This window comes from Falco biarmicus, chromosome 1 (genome assembly GCF_023638135.1).
Source record: "Falco biarmicus isolate bFalBia1 chromosome 1, bFalBia1.pri, whole genome shotgun sequence".
NCBI classification, from domain to species: domain Eukaryota; kingdom Metazoa; phylum Chordata; class Aves; order Falconiformes; family Falconidae; genus Falco; species Falco biarmicus.
Window position 1 is genome coordinate 62,453,279 of NC_079288.1, and position 18,614 is coordinate 62,471,892.

Sequence of the window (18,614 nt, forward strand, 5' to 3'; positions counted from 1 at the left end):
TCAAAGCTAGAATTACTGTCAAGCAAGGAAAAGAAAAATAAAAAACAGGCATAGGACAAAAAGGATTGCCTCAGTTACTGCAGACAACTTTGGCACTGCCACCTCACCCAGGAGAGTCCTCAAAACATTTTCTTTATATAAATCCATATGACACAGGCTAGAGAACATACTCCCCATTACCCTATAATAAACTTGAGATGCCCAACATAACAGATCAACATCCACAAAAACTATAAAACATTTTTTTGTGGAAAGCTGGTGAAACCAAATGTATCACCTGTTTCCTAGGGCCGGGCAACAGCAGTACACTTCTGACATGAAAATGCCCAGTTGATCCTCTAATCATCTCAGGCTGACAGAGGAGCACTTAAAGGGCTGAAACAGGCATAATGTGTGGAGAAGTTCAAAGTACTGTCATTTTCTCCAGCTCCCACCCAGCTGGGATGGCCATAGCAGCAAAAGGCAGTTTCTCCAGATTGAGCACACCTCTGTGTGGAAGTAGTAGCAATCAGACACACCTGCAAATTAACTCCCTACCTATGCACTGCTATGTTAGCATCACTAGCAAAATTTTCTTGAAAAGATTAGAAGAGTTTGCTGGATGTTTTACATCTATTGGCATGCTTCTGGTGAAGCAGCCCTTGAGCTACAGGAGGAAATAAACATACAACCAAAATTCTATTCATCAGTTCCCACAGCCTCTCTGAGAAAGCATTTTTCCATTTTGAAAGGGGAAGATTATGTTGTCGCTGGAAACACAATACACATATTTTCTTTTTTAAAGGGCAAGGCACACTCCTAAGAGTTCTCAGCACTGCACATAGAGGAACAGGCCGAATCCAGCATTGCTGGTGCTAGAAACTGTGCAAACATTTAAGGTTTTCATTTCTACAAAGCAAAAATAATTATGGCAGAACAGGTAATGAAGAAAAGAAAGACCATTATCAGAAAGCTGAAATTTACTCAGCTGGGGTCTACAGTTGTACTGGAAAATTTCCAGAGATCTGCACATTGAGAAGGTTGTAAAAAATCAAAAAAAAAAAAAAAAAAAAAAAAAAGAGAGAGAGAAGTCTCTCTCCACAAGTTATTCACATAAAGTGAGAGAGCAACCCTGTTCCAGTATGTTGACCAGCTAAATGGATTTGGGTGACAGACAGGAAAAGTTCTTCACTGAAAGTGAGTGCTCTAGGCCAGTGGCAGAAGTGTGACCATACCCTGGGGCTTTTGGTTCCCAAGTCAGCAATACTTGCACTAAAGCATATCCAGAGAAAAGGTCTATAGTAAAAGAGTGGCTGTTTGTATATTCTAATGGAAAAAAGTCTCACGTGTTATATATGCCTATAATGGAGTTTTACTCAGGCCTCAGCAAACTGATGCATTTATTAGTAAAGATGCAGCTGAGAATCAAGTTTCCCAGTAAAACCTATCCCACTATACTAAAAGTAATTGCACTATGTGGGATGGAGCCAGCTCCCTCTGGAAGCCTTGCTGCAGGGTAAACTGCATCTCTATTAGTCTCCTCTGGCTCCCCGTTGGCTTTCTAAGCATCACAGCGTATCAGTGCTAAACAATGGATCTAACCAAGTCTAGATCTTGGGTATGTAATTAGACCCTGGCAGGGCAGATGGCAGAGGCAACTCTGCTGCCTCTCTTGCTGGTGCAATGACAGACTTCCCAGTGGGAATATGCCTCACTACAAGTTCATACACTAGTACTTCTATCTGAGGAGCAAGAAACCAAATAACTAACTCCGAGCAACAGTGAGTGGTGAGATTATTAAAGTTCTTGCTTGAAGGCTGAAGTCATAAGAGAATATGAGGACATGTACGTGAGAGCAAGTTATTCCACAGCTGTGTCCTGCAAAAGTATGGACACCTTTCCTTGACATATCTGGTGATGGCCATGGTCACAGACAACAACCCATATTAGACAGACCTCAGATCTCATTTGCTCCACTTATATCTTATGCTCCAACTTTGCAATAGGTTTTATTTTTATTCTTACTCTTTTGTTTTCTCTATGCCATTCACTGATATTTTCAGCTAAGCCTGTAAAACTGGCTTTTATATAATGAGAAGTGAATATACATGTAAGAGCAGCTGGTCAAGAAAACAGCTTCAATCCTTCCTGGTCATTGCTCCAAAGAGAAAGAGCCTACTAAGGTCATCTCTGAAGCCAGCATCTTGCTTTGCTTGGTTCTGACTCCAGCGAGCTTCCTCAGGAAATTACTGCCTTCACAAGAGTGCTGAGCACAAAACGTGCTTTATGCCTAGGAGCTTGGAAACAGCCAGAAAAAACTGAAATGCAAAAATGTCGGCCTACAAGCTGGACTACAGATCTCTGCTGTATCATTTAGCAAGACACAAAAATCCTCTTCAATGTCTGTAAAGAATCATTTCTTTAAACTTTTCAATTTATGGTCAGTGAAACAACAAGCAGAACATGAACCTTTGGCTTCTTCTCCCCACAGAACTCTTGCAGTGTGCAGAAAGAGTAATATTCAACATCATATTAAATAAGATCAGTATCCAGAAAACTGTAGGATACACTTTGTAATCATTAGCATTTAATTCATTTGTTTACTCATTTTCTTTTAGAAATCATCTTCTGAGAAGATTTGTTGTTGCTTTTATGTGGAAAAGATTATTTATACTTTCTAAGACAATAAAATCATCACTACATTGCTCAGACTCAGATTCCTGTGGATTCAGAAGGTCGCTGTGGAGGTGACTGAGCACTGTCACATGTTCCCCAGAAAGGTTGTGGTGCCTCCAGACTTGGAAATATTCAAAAGCCGTCTGGATACAGTACACTGGTTTTAGGTGGCCTTGCTTTGGCAGGGTGGAGGTTGTCCAGATAACCTCAACCATTATGTGATCCGACTAGAATACTTACTTTCATATTCATTTTCCACAAAGGAGATTTATCTTAGTAATTCGATTCATAAGTTCTAACAAAATAACAAGAGAACACGCAATGACATTACAAAACCAAACAAAATCACATGTCAACAGCTGACACCCTCAGTACAGGTCCTTTCATTTCATTTTAGAGCTCAGTAGTTGCATACTAAAAATAAAAAGCAAATGAGAAACCTAGTTGCCACATCCCACTTGTTCATAAAAGATGCATTCAGTCCTCTGAAAGACTGTAAGGCTAGTGGCAAACCCTGGACAGCCAAGAAACATGTATAAGGAACCTGCTGAACTGAACCTCTACTAAAACATGGCGTTCTCTATAAAGTTAACCAGAAATTAAATTTTGGGTTTCATTACATCTGATATTTTTATACTCTGATTTTAGGCTACTTAATTCCCAATGAGGTACAATTATTTCCAGTTCTAATAATAAAAGTCAGTGGAGAAAACAAGCAAGATATGAACACACAAAGCCTGGGTACAATCATGGTCACAGGTATACCATCTTTAAATAAGAATCAAAACAGCTCATCCAAAGCAGCGTGAATAAGCATAAGTAAAGATAGATGGAAGGACGTCAGTGGAAGCCATGTCTTGTTTGACAATGCATTCCTATACATATCAATGCACATGATGAAAATTTCATTTTGGAAGAAATATGATGCAGAGAGAGAGGAAAAAAAAGCAAGAAACAGTGAGTGTCAGCTGTTCCCCCCATTCAGAACTTTCCTTCTCAACAAAACTCCAGTGGGAAGTACTTGAAGAAACCCTTTGCCACCTAGAGAAGAAGCCTAGTTCTGCTACACACACCCCTCACCCCAAGCCTGCAAACTCTTTTTCTGCATTTCCCAGATTTCCCTCAGGATTGTACTCTCCACTACTTTGACAGCTAACAACACTAAGTCATACTGTTCAAAGTTAGATATTCTGCTACTTACTTGGTCTCCCAAAATCCCTCCTATAAAGTACCCATAAACACCACAAAGGTAAGCTTCTCCTGGAGGCCATTCAGAGCCTACCCCAAGGTGCTTTGGAATGGCCCTGCGAAAATCTCAGTTGGGTATAACTTAGGAAGATTAGTTTTTCTAGGCTAAAAGTGATGTTGTTTTAAGCTAAATATAGCCTAACTAGCCTCTGTGGGCTCTACCTTTCATATTTAAGGTGATAAATAGCTTTGATTTATAGAAGAAAATGCAGCATTTTATAAAGACATATAGTTAGGCACCTAGGAAATTGAGTTTAAATTCAATAGAAAAATAAGCAAAAAAGCAGTAAAGGCATTCAACTTTCTAAAGAGTTCATTTTAAGAAATGAACAAAACAGACCAGTGAAGTCAACTGGATTGACAAGCACAAGGATTGAAATATGAAGGAATTCATCTCCATTAAGATGCCTCTCACACAAGGCAGAAAATCTGTAGGGCTAGAGTGCAGACTTGAGCAGATTTTAGTGTATTAAAAGCAAGTAGTGAGCTTACAAAAAGAGGAAAAGGGACTCATAAGCAAATGTCAGGCTTATGTGAATATTACCAAGACTCAAATCACACTAGAACTTGAACAGGTATTGAAAAATTAGTAAAACTATATCAAGCTGTAGAAAGCAAGAAAAAGCGGGGAAAGTACTTTTGTACAGAGAAGGCCGAGTCAAGATTAAACATCTCTCCCCAAATTAAACAAACGGTGGCCCACTTTTCAGTAAGAACGGTGATACTGAATAAAGAGAAGAGGATGGTGAGGACAGAAACTATAGGGAAATCTCTAACCATTAAACCTGGTAAGATTTCTATGGTGCGGTAACAGGAACAAGAAACAATGATGGTTTATAAATGGGGCTGAAGTATCTGGAAGTAAGCTGCTGTGACCTCTTTCCTTATAGCAATAGAAATCTAGATTCCAATGCCCAGAAAATTACCTTCAGTCCCTCTTTTGAAATTTCTTTACCTATTTTTTTCCTTATTCAGATACATAAATGCTGTGCTGGTTTTGGCTGGGGTAAAGTTTATTTTATTCATAGTAGCTAGTAAGAGGCTACATTATGGATTTGTACTTAAAACAGTGTTGATAATACAGGGATGTTGTTATTACTGAGCAGTGCTCACACAGACTAAAGGCTTTTTCAGCTTTTCACATCACACTGCCACAAAGTAGGCTGGGGGTGCACAAGAAGTTGGGAGGCGACACAGCCAGGACCAGCTCACCCCAGCTGACCAAAGGAATATCCCTTACCATATGACGGCATGGTCAGCATATGAAGTGGGAGGAAGAATGAAGAAGGGGGGGAACATTCAGAGTGACAGCATTTGTCTTCCTAAGAAACTACTATGCATGACGGAACCCTGCTTTCCTGGACACAGCTGAACACCTGCCTGCCAAGGGGAAGTGTTGAAAAAATTCCTTGGTTTGCTTTGCTTATGCGTGGGACTTTTGCTTTGCTTATCAAACTGTCTTTATCTCAGCCTATGGGTTTTCTCACTTTTACCCTTCTGGTTCTCACTCTCGAGTAAGCAAGCGGCTGTGTGGTGCTTAGTTGCTGCCTGGGGTTAAACCATGATAAATGTTTATCTAATTAATACAGAATGGGACCTTTAAAAACAAATTTCCTTTTTGTTCTTCTTCTCTTTTTAGGCTGCAGAAACATCTTCCCATAGAACAAACTCTGCATGTTGTTTGAGATCTCAGGAAATCACTAACAGAGCAGAAAAGATGGGAGCTTTACTGCAGATGATAATTGTTAGCATAGGAGGCCCAACAATCACAATACTGCTATATAAGATTGCCTTACTATATTACAGCATGAAATAAGAAGGATTGTGATTTTCCCATTTAACTACAGCATTCATCTTTCTTTACAAAGCTGAAGCATCATGAAAAGGGAGTGCATAATCTTTATCTATGAGCTGCAAACAAGGGATACAGGTCTGATTCAGCAAGCCAAGGGAGGTTTTGGATTTTTCTGAACAGAACTTTGTGGCTAGCAACAGAGACCAGCACCTATCAAGACAAAATCTATAGGTAAATGCTTAAAAATCTGGCCCTCCAACTAATTGCAGCAGAGGAACGGCACATCTCCCTATTAAAATTAAGCACATGCTTTACTTAAGGGGAGTGAGGGTGCTGGAAGCGGTTAATACACATCCTTCAGTCCTCTGAGTGTTGTGACCCAGTTGCAAATGCAGATACCTTTCTGCATACAGTCAGTACGAAGTTTGTTCAGTGTATCTGAAAACCCTCAAGTCCCTGCAAAGTCAAGCCCAGATTTATTAATGAACGGAAAAACCTGCAGCTTTTCCATGACACTTTAAACATCAGGCTTTAAAGCCCTGTGTTTGTTATTACTTCATTAGACCCATAAAATAACCACAATTAGTCAACACAGACATGGACAGCTAAATAGTACTGTTCTAAGTAAAAAGAAATACACAGATTTGGCGGAAGTAGTAAAGCCTAAATCACTGGTACTAGAGAACTGCTGCATCATTACAAGGGGTGGAAAACCAGGACCTTTCATTTGGTAGTAGGTGATGGACCTCAAACACCAGAAGTTTATTGGGAACTGGGAGAAACTGCATTCACTTCTATGTGTCCTGAAAAAGCTGGGGACTCTGCAAGAACTTGTGATGTTGCTGAGGTTCCCTCTGATGTGATGCTTTCTTTGACTGTACCTTACACAGTATTTACTTAGACACTGGTAGACAATGGCAAAGAAATGATCATCTGGGCTTTCCTTGTCTGACACAGAGGAACAGTATGATCTCTCATGGAGATTTATGAGGGACTTTCCTGTATTATTGCTTATTCCTACACTTCCAAATTATCCTGCCTCAGATGTGCCAGGCTCTTAAATTAAGCCCTTTAAGGAGATTATGGAGACAGGAACTACACTCAGACCCTTGCCCTCTTTCAGAAACCTAATTAAATAGTTGAAACTTCCTTCCCTCTCATCTATGATGGCAATAGCAGGGAATTTTAGACTATTAGTTCAACATTTCAAAAACTTTTTTTTTTTTAAAAAAAAAAAGCAGATATTTATTTATCACAAAATCATGGATAACATCACTACGTTTTTCCACCAGGGCTGAAGAGAGGCATTTTTAAATCAAAATGTGTATTTAAAATATCTCCCAGTTTTTAAAACTCAGAAAACTTGAGGTTAAGGGAAGAAAGCTGAAAAAGTCTGTTTCTCTTAGAGCATGAAAACAGTGTTAAGGCTTCCCTCCTTAACAGTGGTGCACATGAAAAGAAAACCAATAAGAAAAGTTTTTCTAACAAATTTGGAATATATTCTATGAATGTCTTTATTTTCTTTTATGAAAACAGGTTATTTTCTCCCCAGTGTTCGGAGGAGTTACATAGAGGATGCATTATTAACTTGTTTTATGAACAATATTCAGCATTTTTAAGGCTTCTGGTAAGAAATCGACCAAGACTAAATATTCCATAGAGACTCCTTCTACTTTGAAACTATCCATGGGTTTTAGTTCCATATAATTAATGTTCCTTCATTTGGTGCCAGTTCCTAATATGAGAGGTGATTTGTGAAATTAGGTAGCCCATTAAAAGGACTGGTTTTCCTTATCTCTCCCAGGAAATCAAGACTAAATTCACAGTCAAATGTTCTTTCCCTTGTACTTAGGTAAAATACTCTATTTAGACTCATAGTTTTGGAAGAACTATGTAATAGCAGTACAGTTTGATGCTACTTTTTGTGTTAACGTTCTGATTTCCTAAACAAACTTATAAAAAATATACATACATATAAAAAAAATAATGGTAACAGAGGACAGAATAGAAAATCACTTCAGTTTTATATGAACAAAGAAATTATAACAAAATAATTTCCAGTTTTTTTCCAGTTCAGTGAAAAATAACTATTTTCCATAAAACAGTCCTTTTGTTATTTGCAGTTCTCATCAGTGTGAAGTTATCTGAGTGACAGGGAAAACAGTGTAGACATACCAGAGCTCCAAAGAAACAAATCAATAGTCCCATCCCCGGCCAAGATAATACCCACATGCCTCAGGTAGCAGCACTGAATTCTCCAAATCAGGACAGAGCTACAATTTCCTATAAGAGGTTCACAGGCTTATAAGCACAGGGCTCTACATAACATTTCTGAAGCAGAACACTATCATATAGAAAGACATGGTATATCAAATCTTGGTTTCTTCCCAGCCCGGATACATCTTTGCATGATTTCTGATTTTCTGCTTTATAAAAGACATGGTGAATAGTATCTTAGCACACCTGAAAAAAACTGTACCTTTCAAGTAAAGTATTTGGCCTTCAGTTACTCATTTGCTTCATATAAGCTGAGATTTTAGTCTCAGAAGTGCCCAGTAATTTTTCGGTTTAAAGACCATTTTTCGTATGAGCAAACTGAGCGATTATTTTAAAACTCTGTATTCTGAACTGTATTCTGAACCCTGCTCACCCTGAGGTCTGCAGTCCCTGAAGGGACTTTTAACTCTTTGGCATCTGATTTTGCCACTGATTACTAGGTTTCTGTATACTGCCTTGTAAACTGACCAAACCAGATAGGAGAAAGAGCACTTGCTGACACATAATGACTAATTTTTACACTTGGGTATTCACAAGGAAATTCTTCCCTGAAGTTTTAAGCAGATTGATGGTTGAGTCCCTTAATTGCAGTAAGGTGTATTACAGGAATTTCAACAAAATTTAGTAAATAAGTTAGCACCTAATATTCGATGTCTTTGTTGTTTTGAAAGTTTGCATATTGGATCATCCCTGGAATTAACTATAAAGCTACCCTTATAAAACCTGACAAGACACACAAATTATTTGGGAAAGTAAATTCCATTTGCAGGAATGACTTCAAAGCATCTTTCATAGCAAATTTAAGCACAACAACGTAAGTAAATATCTAATAAGATTTTTGTCAAAGATGTAAAGAGCCAAAATACAGAAAAGTTTCCAAGCCTAAGACCAATGTTTGAGCATCCCTGAAATGCTCAAAAACCATTGTTCAGCTTCCACATTTCTCTGCAAAAAAACTGCTCAATGTTCTTCAGTGTCATTTTCCACCCCAAATAGCAGACTATTAAGAAGAGTCCCAGAAAAGTCTTCCCTACTCTAGCATTATCCAATGCCGTTGCTGGCAGCTGGGACAACAGGAACAATGTACTCTTCTTAAATTCTGCACAATTCTGCAGATAGTCATTATGAGTAAAATAAGGTGACTCCCAACTAGCTCAAAGTCAGTCAAAACACAGGAACTGTCACATACAAGGCAAATGCTACAGCAGGAGATATAAAGAAAGAGTACCCAAATAGTTAGAGTGCTCCTAGTCTCAACAGCAGCAAGGCCACAGCAGCCACTCAGCACAGTTTGCCACTTTAGAAAGGTTATGGACAAAACAGAAGGTAGAGGACAACACAAATTAAATATGAAACACGTAAGGGAAGACTGGAAAGCTGGATAGAAACTGTAAGGTGACTCCTAAAAGGTTGTTAAATACACAAAATGTAGCTGCAAAGGGTACAATCTACTCACTGCATCCATGGGAGAAAGATCAAGAAACAATTGCATAGATACATCAAGATCTAGCAAATTAACAACATCAACAAGCAAATTAAACCTACTTAATAGCCAGACTTTCAACTCAGGGAGTTTAAAAGGATGGGTTAGGCATACATATGAGCATGACAGAGAGAGTACTTAAGGTACTAAAAAGAAAAGAAAGAGCAAACATGCATACATGCAGGAGACCCAGAGGCCTATGGAGGGAGTAGTACAAGAAGGCAGGCAGTTTGGGCCCAGACTCCAGTTTTGTAAGTTTTACTGTATGTAAAAAAAGCACAGCTTAAACAAGAAAGTTCTCATTATATTGTGTAAGTGAATCCACTCAAAAAATCAAACCATAAAACCTGCATGAAACTCTTCTTTTACGTGGCACTGCCCCTACTTTAATACAAATAAGATCAGCAGTCCTACGAGCATCCCTCATTATACAGAGTATCCGAGTTGTGACTGCAGCTTCAGTTTGTTCTATTAATGTTTAACCTTTGATAGCATTAAACTGCAGGATTCTTTTAAATTTTTCAAGTTCAGAGCAAAACTGAATTATACTGGGGAAACATGAATAATCACCTGGGAAGAGCCTATCTCACAGATGCACAGTCAGTCCTGTTTGCTCCAACTTATTTGAATTGTCACCTAATTTAACAAGATTGTATATGGTATTTCCTAGTTATAAGTACTGTTTTCTACCATATGCAATTTTTCAGTAATAGTTACTCCATTAGTATGTATGGCCCTGTGACTTTCCTACTTGCACACTTTACTGTAGTTCCACTGTTCAACAGTGGCATTAATCATTGATTTTGTTTCTCTGTTATGTGAAGTTCTTCCTGGTTAGATTCTGCCGTTGATCAGTAATTTTCCCAAACTCCTGTACTGTAAATAAAGTAGTAAAGTGTCCATTAAACATGTCTGACATTGTTATTTTCCATCTTTTCTTTGACAAATGTTCCATTTTTTGCTAACACAATCTGGCTAGGATTAGGAAATGAAGGCGTGAGTTGCAATCTATAGTGCCTGCTGTCAGCCTTGACTGAGGAAGCCTGATTTGTGACAGTAAGCTCTTAGTTATGACTTGGTAAATTCAAACCAAAGGAGGTGCCTGTATAAGATGATGAAAACATTCAACTGCCAAACACATACAGAACCAGTGCAGTGTGGACAAAAAAACGTGGATGCAGAAGCATATATTCAGGCTTTTCATGATGAAAACATTGCCCTGTATCTGTTAAGATGAGCTGGGCATTAGACTCTGCTGTGAACACAGCATCTTCTGAAATACATGCTGAGAGAAACCGGCATTTATTTTTGAAAATACAGTTAAAACATTTAAATGTTAGTTCTCACAGCCAAAGCCCTGAGACAGCCAAACCACTAAGTATATAAAACTTGAGTTAAAATTCAATAGTTCATGCTCAATGACCATAGTTCTTTTGCCTTTTGACCCCCACATTCCCACTAGGGGTAACATTCCCACCATGGGTAACAAACACAAAGTCTGCTTGTCCTAGTGGCCCAACATGTTCAAGCATGTACTCTTAAACCATTCAGTACCATAAGTTAAGAAAGAATCACCAGATGATGTAAAGACAACAAAGAGCCCTGATAAACATTTGCAAAAGCCTGCAGGCTTATAAAAATCCTGGTAAAGATCAGAATCCCCCATCTGTTGTTCTCAGTAATATAACATCCTCCTCATTTCTCTGCTTACAAACGTACAAAGGATTCCTTGGAGAGACTTGCATGCTTTCCATATATACAAAGCTATACTCCCTTGCTTTTTTGTATCACAGGAATAAATGCAAGGCTTGTTCTGGCATTACTGCTTCCTTCTGTATCTATGCTTTGTATCAGCTTACTAGCAAGAGACCAAATGCCTACATCTGAGCATGCAGTGACTCTATTTCCCAGTTCAGACAGCATCTGCTTAGTTAACTGCATCTCCTTCACATTCATTTTGCCAATGAACACCTAGCCCCTTCCAAGGAACGCAGCATTTTAAAATATTAGTACACAAATGAATAGTACTATCATCCCTGAAACATTTTTGTAGAAAACGGGACAAGCCACTTGGAAGGAATATAAGAACGTTGTCAGAACACGCAGAGAGGAGATGAGGAAGGCTCAGGTCCATGTGGAATTAAAACTGGTGAGGGGAGTCAAGGACAAGAAGGGCTTCTTCAAGTACATCAGTAGCAAAAGGAAGACAAGGGAAAAGTGGGCCCATAGACGAATGAGTTGAGTGCTCTGGTAACGAAAGATGCAGAGAAGGCAGAGTTACTGAATGTCTTACTTGCTTCATTCTTTAATGCCAGGGCCAGCCCTCAAGAACCCCAGACCCTGGAAGCAAGAGAGGAAGTCTAGAGAAAGGAAGACTTATTCTTTGCTGAGTGGACAGCGAGTGCTGAATGGCAGAGCTCAGAGGGTTGTGATCAGCAGCAGTCTGGCTGGAGGCCTGTAACTCACTGTGTTCCCCAGGGGTCAGTGCTGAGTCCAGTCCTGTACAACTTATTAATCAGTGACCTGGATGAGGGGCCCGAGTGCACCCTCAGCAAGTTTCCTGATGATACAAAACTGGGGGGAGCAGCTGATACACCAGCAGGCTGCGCTGCCATTCAGCGAGACCTGGACAGGCTGGAGAGTTGGGTGGAGAGGGGCTTAATGAAGTTCAATAAAGGCAAGTATAAAGTCCTGCACCTGGGGAGGAACAACCCCCTGCACCAGCATAGGCTGGGGGCTGACCTGCTCAAAGACAGCTCTGTGGAGAAGGACCTGCAAGTTCCGGTGGGCAGCAAGATGCCCACAAGTAAACAGTATGCCCCTGTGGCTAAGGCGGCCAACAGGACCCTGGGGTGCATTAGGAAGAATCTTGCCAGCAGGTTCAAGGAGGTGATCTTGCCTATCTTCTCTGCCCTGGTGAGGCTGCATTTGAAGTCCTGTGTCCAGCTCTGGGCTCCCCAGTTCAAGAGAGACCGGGAACTACTGGAGAGGGTCCAGCGGGGGACCGCAAAGATGATCATGGGACTGGAGCATCTCCATTGTGGGTAAAGGCTGAGAGACCTGGGCCTGTTTAGCCTGGAGAAGAGAAGACTGAGAGGGGATCTTATCAGCGTGTACAAATATCTTAAGGGTGTGTCAAGTGGATGGGGCCAGGCTTTTTCCAGTGGTGCCCAGTAACAGGACAAGGGGCAATGGGCACAAACCACAACACAGGAGGTTCCACCTGAATATGAGGAAGAACATAACCTTGAGGGTGACAGAGCACTGGAACAGGCTGCCCAGACAGGCTGTGGAGTCTCCTTCTCTGGAAGATATCCAAAACCTGCCTGAACGTGACTTTGTGCAACCTGCTCTAGGTGAACCTGCTTTAGTAGGGCAGTTAGACCAGATGACCTCCAAAGGTCCCTTCCAACTCTGACCATTCTGTGATTTTGTAGAACAAAGGGCACAAATTTTGCCAAGCTAATAAACATACACTGTAATTTTAGCTAGATGACATAAGGGCACTCTAGTTTTTAGCTATGTTAGTGCTATACTACATAAATTGTATCACCGTGCACTTCCCAGATACAAATAAATCCAGAAAGACTAGGGAGTAATTCTAGCAATGCTCTAAATAATGGTCAGGACAGACATAGGGATTGTTCTTTCATTATCTAGAACCTCCTCCTTAAAAAAAATAGTTTCCAGACTTAGCCTGCTAAAAGGCACACAATAGTGCATCCAGGCAGGTGTCACTGACTTCATATTTTCCAGATACAGTGTCATGTCCCACCTGTGAGAAGAGCAAAGCGACTAAGATTGCAAATCCCCTTGGTGTGGATTAAGGTGAGATAACACTGAAGGACCATATATACACATCAACTTTAATGGAACAAACATTCAGTAAATGTTGACCCTTTCACAATTACATCCAAACAAGCTATGTGGGATTATGAGAGGTTGAGATAGGCCCTACGTTACTTAGCAGCCTTAAGAGAGGGAGGAACTAGAGGTGGGGGGAGAGGGAGATCTCCAGACCTGCCAACAGGGGTGCTCAGTGCAGAGCGCACCCCAGAGGCTCCTACGTGCCCCTGCTTATTAGCCCCGCACCCTGGACCTCTGGAACCTTCTATCACCGCCGTTCCAGGAGTGGCTGAGACACCAGCCAGGGAGGGAGGAGCACCAGCACCCCACCCCCCCACCCCCGACTGCCTGTTGCTGCCTCTGGAACCTTCTTTCAGGGCGCCGCGCTGCCTGGGCTCATGGTGCCGTCACTTGGGCCTTGGCCCTTACGTACAGGAAACAGAAAAGCGGAGACAGTTCAGGCCATCCGTAGCTTTTCTTGCTGGAGCAATGCAAACGGCAGTGGCAGGGTGTGGTGGGGCAGTCGGAGATGACTTACACAAGGCACAGGCCCCTAACACCACATACAGCTTTTTCCATCCCTTGTGTGAATGCTCCTTCTCTTCCACCGAACTCCTTCCATTGGAGTAAGATTCGGGGAAAGTACCAGTTAGGATCATTCAGATTTCAGATCGAAGTCTTTTTCACAGAAGTCTTATTTGTGTTCAGAAAGTGTTCAAAACCTATAAAAAATAAGGTTTGCTTATTTAGAAAGCATGACTGAGTCATTAGGATCCAAATTGGAGCCCTAAAGGATGTTACTCAGAGCCTGCCTAAGTTTCCAGAAAGGTTGCTGTAGGCCAGCCTAGGCTGCTTTCTGTTCAGCACCTTCTTCAAACCCTCGGAACAGCTCCTTTGAAGCCCACAAGGGCAGCGAGCTTCCTTCATTATCCATGTAAAGGTAACCAGACCACCTCAATATGGTCCCCAGCTTTCAAACCCTGGCATTCTTTCTCACTCGGTGATAATAGAAAGGGATACAGTGAGAACTCAGGAGCTCCATGTAACATCTAATGTAATATCCAAGGATAACTTTTCATTTCTTTGCTTCTCTTAAAATGTCTTTCAGCAAATGAAGAGCTACAGTTACAATCCAGATACAGTCTCTTTAATAGCATCAGTTTTTACCCAGTGAGAGATATATTAAAACCCACTAGTTTTCACTTCCATCTGTTATTTTTTCCTTACACAAAAACATGCCTACAGAAGAGTCCAAATCACTGCATCACTGTATAGGGGTGCTACTTTTCTCAGAAGTCTGGTAGTTTTTATTGTTTAAGGGTCATTCCTCTACATACGACAGGTATTAATTGCCTACTTCAACTTCATCATGATCAGAAAAATCACAGCTGGGTAAGCCCTCAGCTGCTAAAGCTCTTATGTAAACAGAATATTAATTGCTTTGTTGAGGGGTGAAAGCTTAATTATTATGGATTTGTAACCCCCCGTTTGGCACTTTGGAACAGAATTTGTAGTATTTCTTTTTAGCATCGGGGAATCAGGCTGCATCATACACAAGGGAGTAGTATACCATACAGGCATAATGCTAGGTACATCATAATGTAAGTGTAAGGCATGCAGAAGTAGAAAAGCAATACAGAAACATTCGGAATGGTCTTCAGGATCCATTTCCTCCATCTCACAAAAAAAAACCCCACACATGTAAAATCTGCATGCACACTTTGGTTTACACTCTCCATAGATGTAAATCGGCCTGCTTTCACTGACTTTTAAGGGAGCCGGGCCATCTTGCATCCATTCCTTAGCTGAGCCAAATGAGAGTATCAAATGCTGTCAGCATTTGCCCAGTGTATGATGTTCTCCTTTCATCTTTCTAAACATCCTCCAAACCAACAGACCAATACAACACCTCAACATGTAGATCCTTCATTTCTTTTTGCAGTAATCTCTTAAAAGTTCCACCAGTGGTCAAGTAGAAGTTAACTGTTATTAGACAGTGGGCCTCAATGAAAAGATCTTTCTGTGTGATCATTCTATATAAAAAGTCTGACAAATGAACTCTGGATAAAGTTAAGGAAATTTCCTTACTGGATTTACTATAAGCTTTTTTGCCTTCTTCAAGTTTACTATAAAACTCACCTTCCAAAACAAGGAGATTAGATTTATAAGGAGCAAGAAAGAAAAAAAAAAAAATAAAACACAGCAGAGAACAGAATGTTGCTGTTTGGATTCAAAGTGAAGATTTTCCATGCAAGGCATATATCTGAAGAGGAAAAAAGAAAAAAAAAAAGTCCTTACTGGCCATACTGCTTGTGTTTTTGTGCCAGTCTTTTGCTGCATACCCTCCAGTTCCTCAATCTAGTTCCCTAACCAAACACAAAACTTAAATAATGACCAACATGGCAAACACTGCTTGTTCAAAGACCTACGGAACATGCATCAGGGAATACAGCCGTGCTATGCCCTGGCAACATCAGAAATACTTACTTTTGCCTAGTATGCCTGCTAATTGTGTTTGCAGAATCCGTAATAATTTTTGTCATCTTCAGTACTAAACTGCCTGTGTATAATCCTATTTTAATTTGCTGGTTAACTGCCTCTAAGGGCTACTGTTCTTCCACATGGGAAAGCTATGTTATACTTTAAAATATTGACCAGAGACAGCATACAGATACTGGTCCACACGGATGTGGTAGCATTATTTCCTGTTATCTGCAGCTGGAGCCGCACAAATTCAGCTTCTAAAGGTGTCCTTGGTATGAAGAGAAGGCAAGAGATTTTTTTCTTTACATACTGAATTGACTCCAGTGAATGGGGCCAAACGATACTGAAAGAAGAGAAAGCAGCACTGACCAAATGCCTTCCTCATTTCTAGTCTAAAGGTTTTAACACAGGGTTCCTATGATTCCCTGGAGAGACTAATGAACCTCATTGTTAGGAAATCTTGACATTTTCTTTAACTCTCTTTCAGCCTATTTCTTTGAATTACTTTGCCTCAGCACAGCCCAAAAAGCGATTCTTGACCTTTCCTCCACATTAAACTCTTGAATTTCATTTTAGAAACACTTTTTCAGAGCAAAGTTGACCTCTGGCAAACATACATACACAACAAAGCCTAAAAACCAAACACCAATCATTTCAGGTGAAAGCATAGCCTGTGCCTGACTGTAGTTTCTGATCACCAAGCTTCCATCCTCATTGACAGCTCAGATTCCTTGAGGTACCATGACCCTTCCTCACCTCAGGTCCTGACAGCACACTCGGGTTTGTTACTGCACTGGTAGATTTTGGGGGGGTGGGGCAACGAACTTACAGAAGAAAACAGGAGGGTAAGTCACCTGGGCAGCAACATCCACTGCAATAGATGTATTAATAACCTGTTCAGGAGTGCAATAAGATACACACACAAATTCTTTGAAAACTAGGTACTTCATCATACAAAATATATTTTGAGAAATTAGATGGAAAAACTCAAAACAGCTGTAATGAACATAACAGCTTGTAGCTGAGAACTACACATCGAGGTTATTCAGCAAAAAGGGAACTGTACAGAATCGCAAATGGACAAAGCCTGATCAGAATAGCTGTGTCATTCCAGCTAGCAGGAGAAGAACTAATATCTACAAAATGAGAGTCAGTCCCTTTCATTTTATGGGTTCCTTTTCCTCAAGTCTTTTGTCCTTTCTTTGCAAGAGACAATTTATCAGGTTTGTTTCACGCCAAATAGAGTATTATAAGCCATATCATAAGACAGTAAGTGCAGCACAACAACTATTTCTGAACATGACCTTTCTCATATAGGTACAATTTATAATATATACACAGTTTAAAAAGTTTTCTGGAACTCGTGCTTCACAAAGCAAAGGTGAAAAGTGTTACCATGGCTAGCAACTCTGTTATTTTTAAAGGATATATTCCCTAAGATAGATATATTCTACCCTAACTGAACGCTCTACAGCTCTAGTTTTACCCAGTCCACGTGTTCATTTCATCTAAGTATATATATATTTTTTTTTTAAAGTATTTTTTTTCTTAAAATGTATCCTCCTTTCCCTAACACACTTTCCTTGAAGCATCAATGGTTTAGGATAGATGGAGACTGTCTTTTTGTCATGTGTTTAAATATAATGCTTGCTAAAAGACACCCTTGTTGCAAGTCTCCTAAATAGTATAATAATACAAGCAGTGAAACGCCTTATACTTTACATTTGGTGGTATTCCTTTGTCCCATACCTAGACATTGCATCTGCTTTGAGACAGTCTCTGAAAATTCCCTGTTAATGAGCTTTTTCATTTCTGTTTAAAAGCTAAACCTAGATTAGTGAATTTTTTTTGTTAGTTTCTGTGTGGGTCTTTTCCATGGAAAAAATGGCCACTGCACGATCCTGCTTCCAAGTACACATTAGGAGCACTACTGCAAGATAAAGTTCTGGCAGTTTAGAATTTGAAGTAGATTCTGTGCCTTACATGGGGCTGTATCAAGAGTTTTCTCCCTTCACATCCAGCAGAGTAGTCGCTTCATATAGTTATTAACAGTCTAAAATGCTGTCTTGCTATCATTCCCCATGTATCCCATGTAGGTTCCCATTATCATGGTGTTTCTTCCCTCACAGACTCTTTGATTTATATATCTCGCAGCTACTTTGACTAGCTGATGCAACAGCTTTACAAGGATTTCTCTCCACTCTCAAAAATAATTTTAATCCATAAGATACTTATGATAGCTTGCATCCTACACTGCACACTTTCCTTAGCATGTAACTTCACTTCCAAAGAATTACCTGCTCTATAATGTCTATAGACTTTATACCTAAAGTTAGCAGTGCCCCATTTTTTAAAAAATATTTCACCAAGTTTCTGCAATAGCTGTTTTATCAGTGTCTTCAATTATAACAGATATTCCCATTGGTCCTCAGGAGGGCCGCACATATTTGGGGCCATGCTGGTTGTGTCTCCATGTGCTGATAAATTGAGACTTCACCTTTTCAAACTTCGTTGTTACTCCCTCTCTCAGTCTCACCAGCTTGTGTCCTAGTTTGGTCTAGAATTATGGTTTAACTTCTCCCTGAAAAGATATTTCTCCCATCAACATCTCTCCTCAACATATCTACATTTCTTAGCTTTCCCCTGCCTTTGGTTTTAAAATTCCCTTAGATCATTTCTTTATTTTATTTCAATTTCAATTACTGCTTAGCTGGTTCCACATCAGCTCTCTCTCCCCATACATCCTCCATCCATTCCAATTTTTGGGGGAAATATCCAATGGATGTGATGTCCTCCTTTTGTGTTATTTTCTTTTGAGCCAAGACC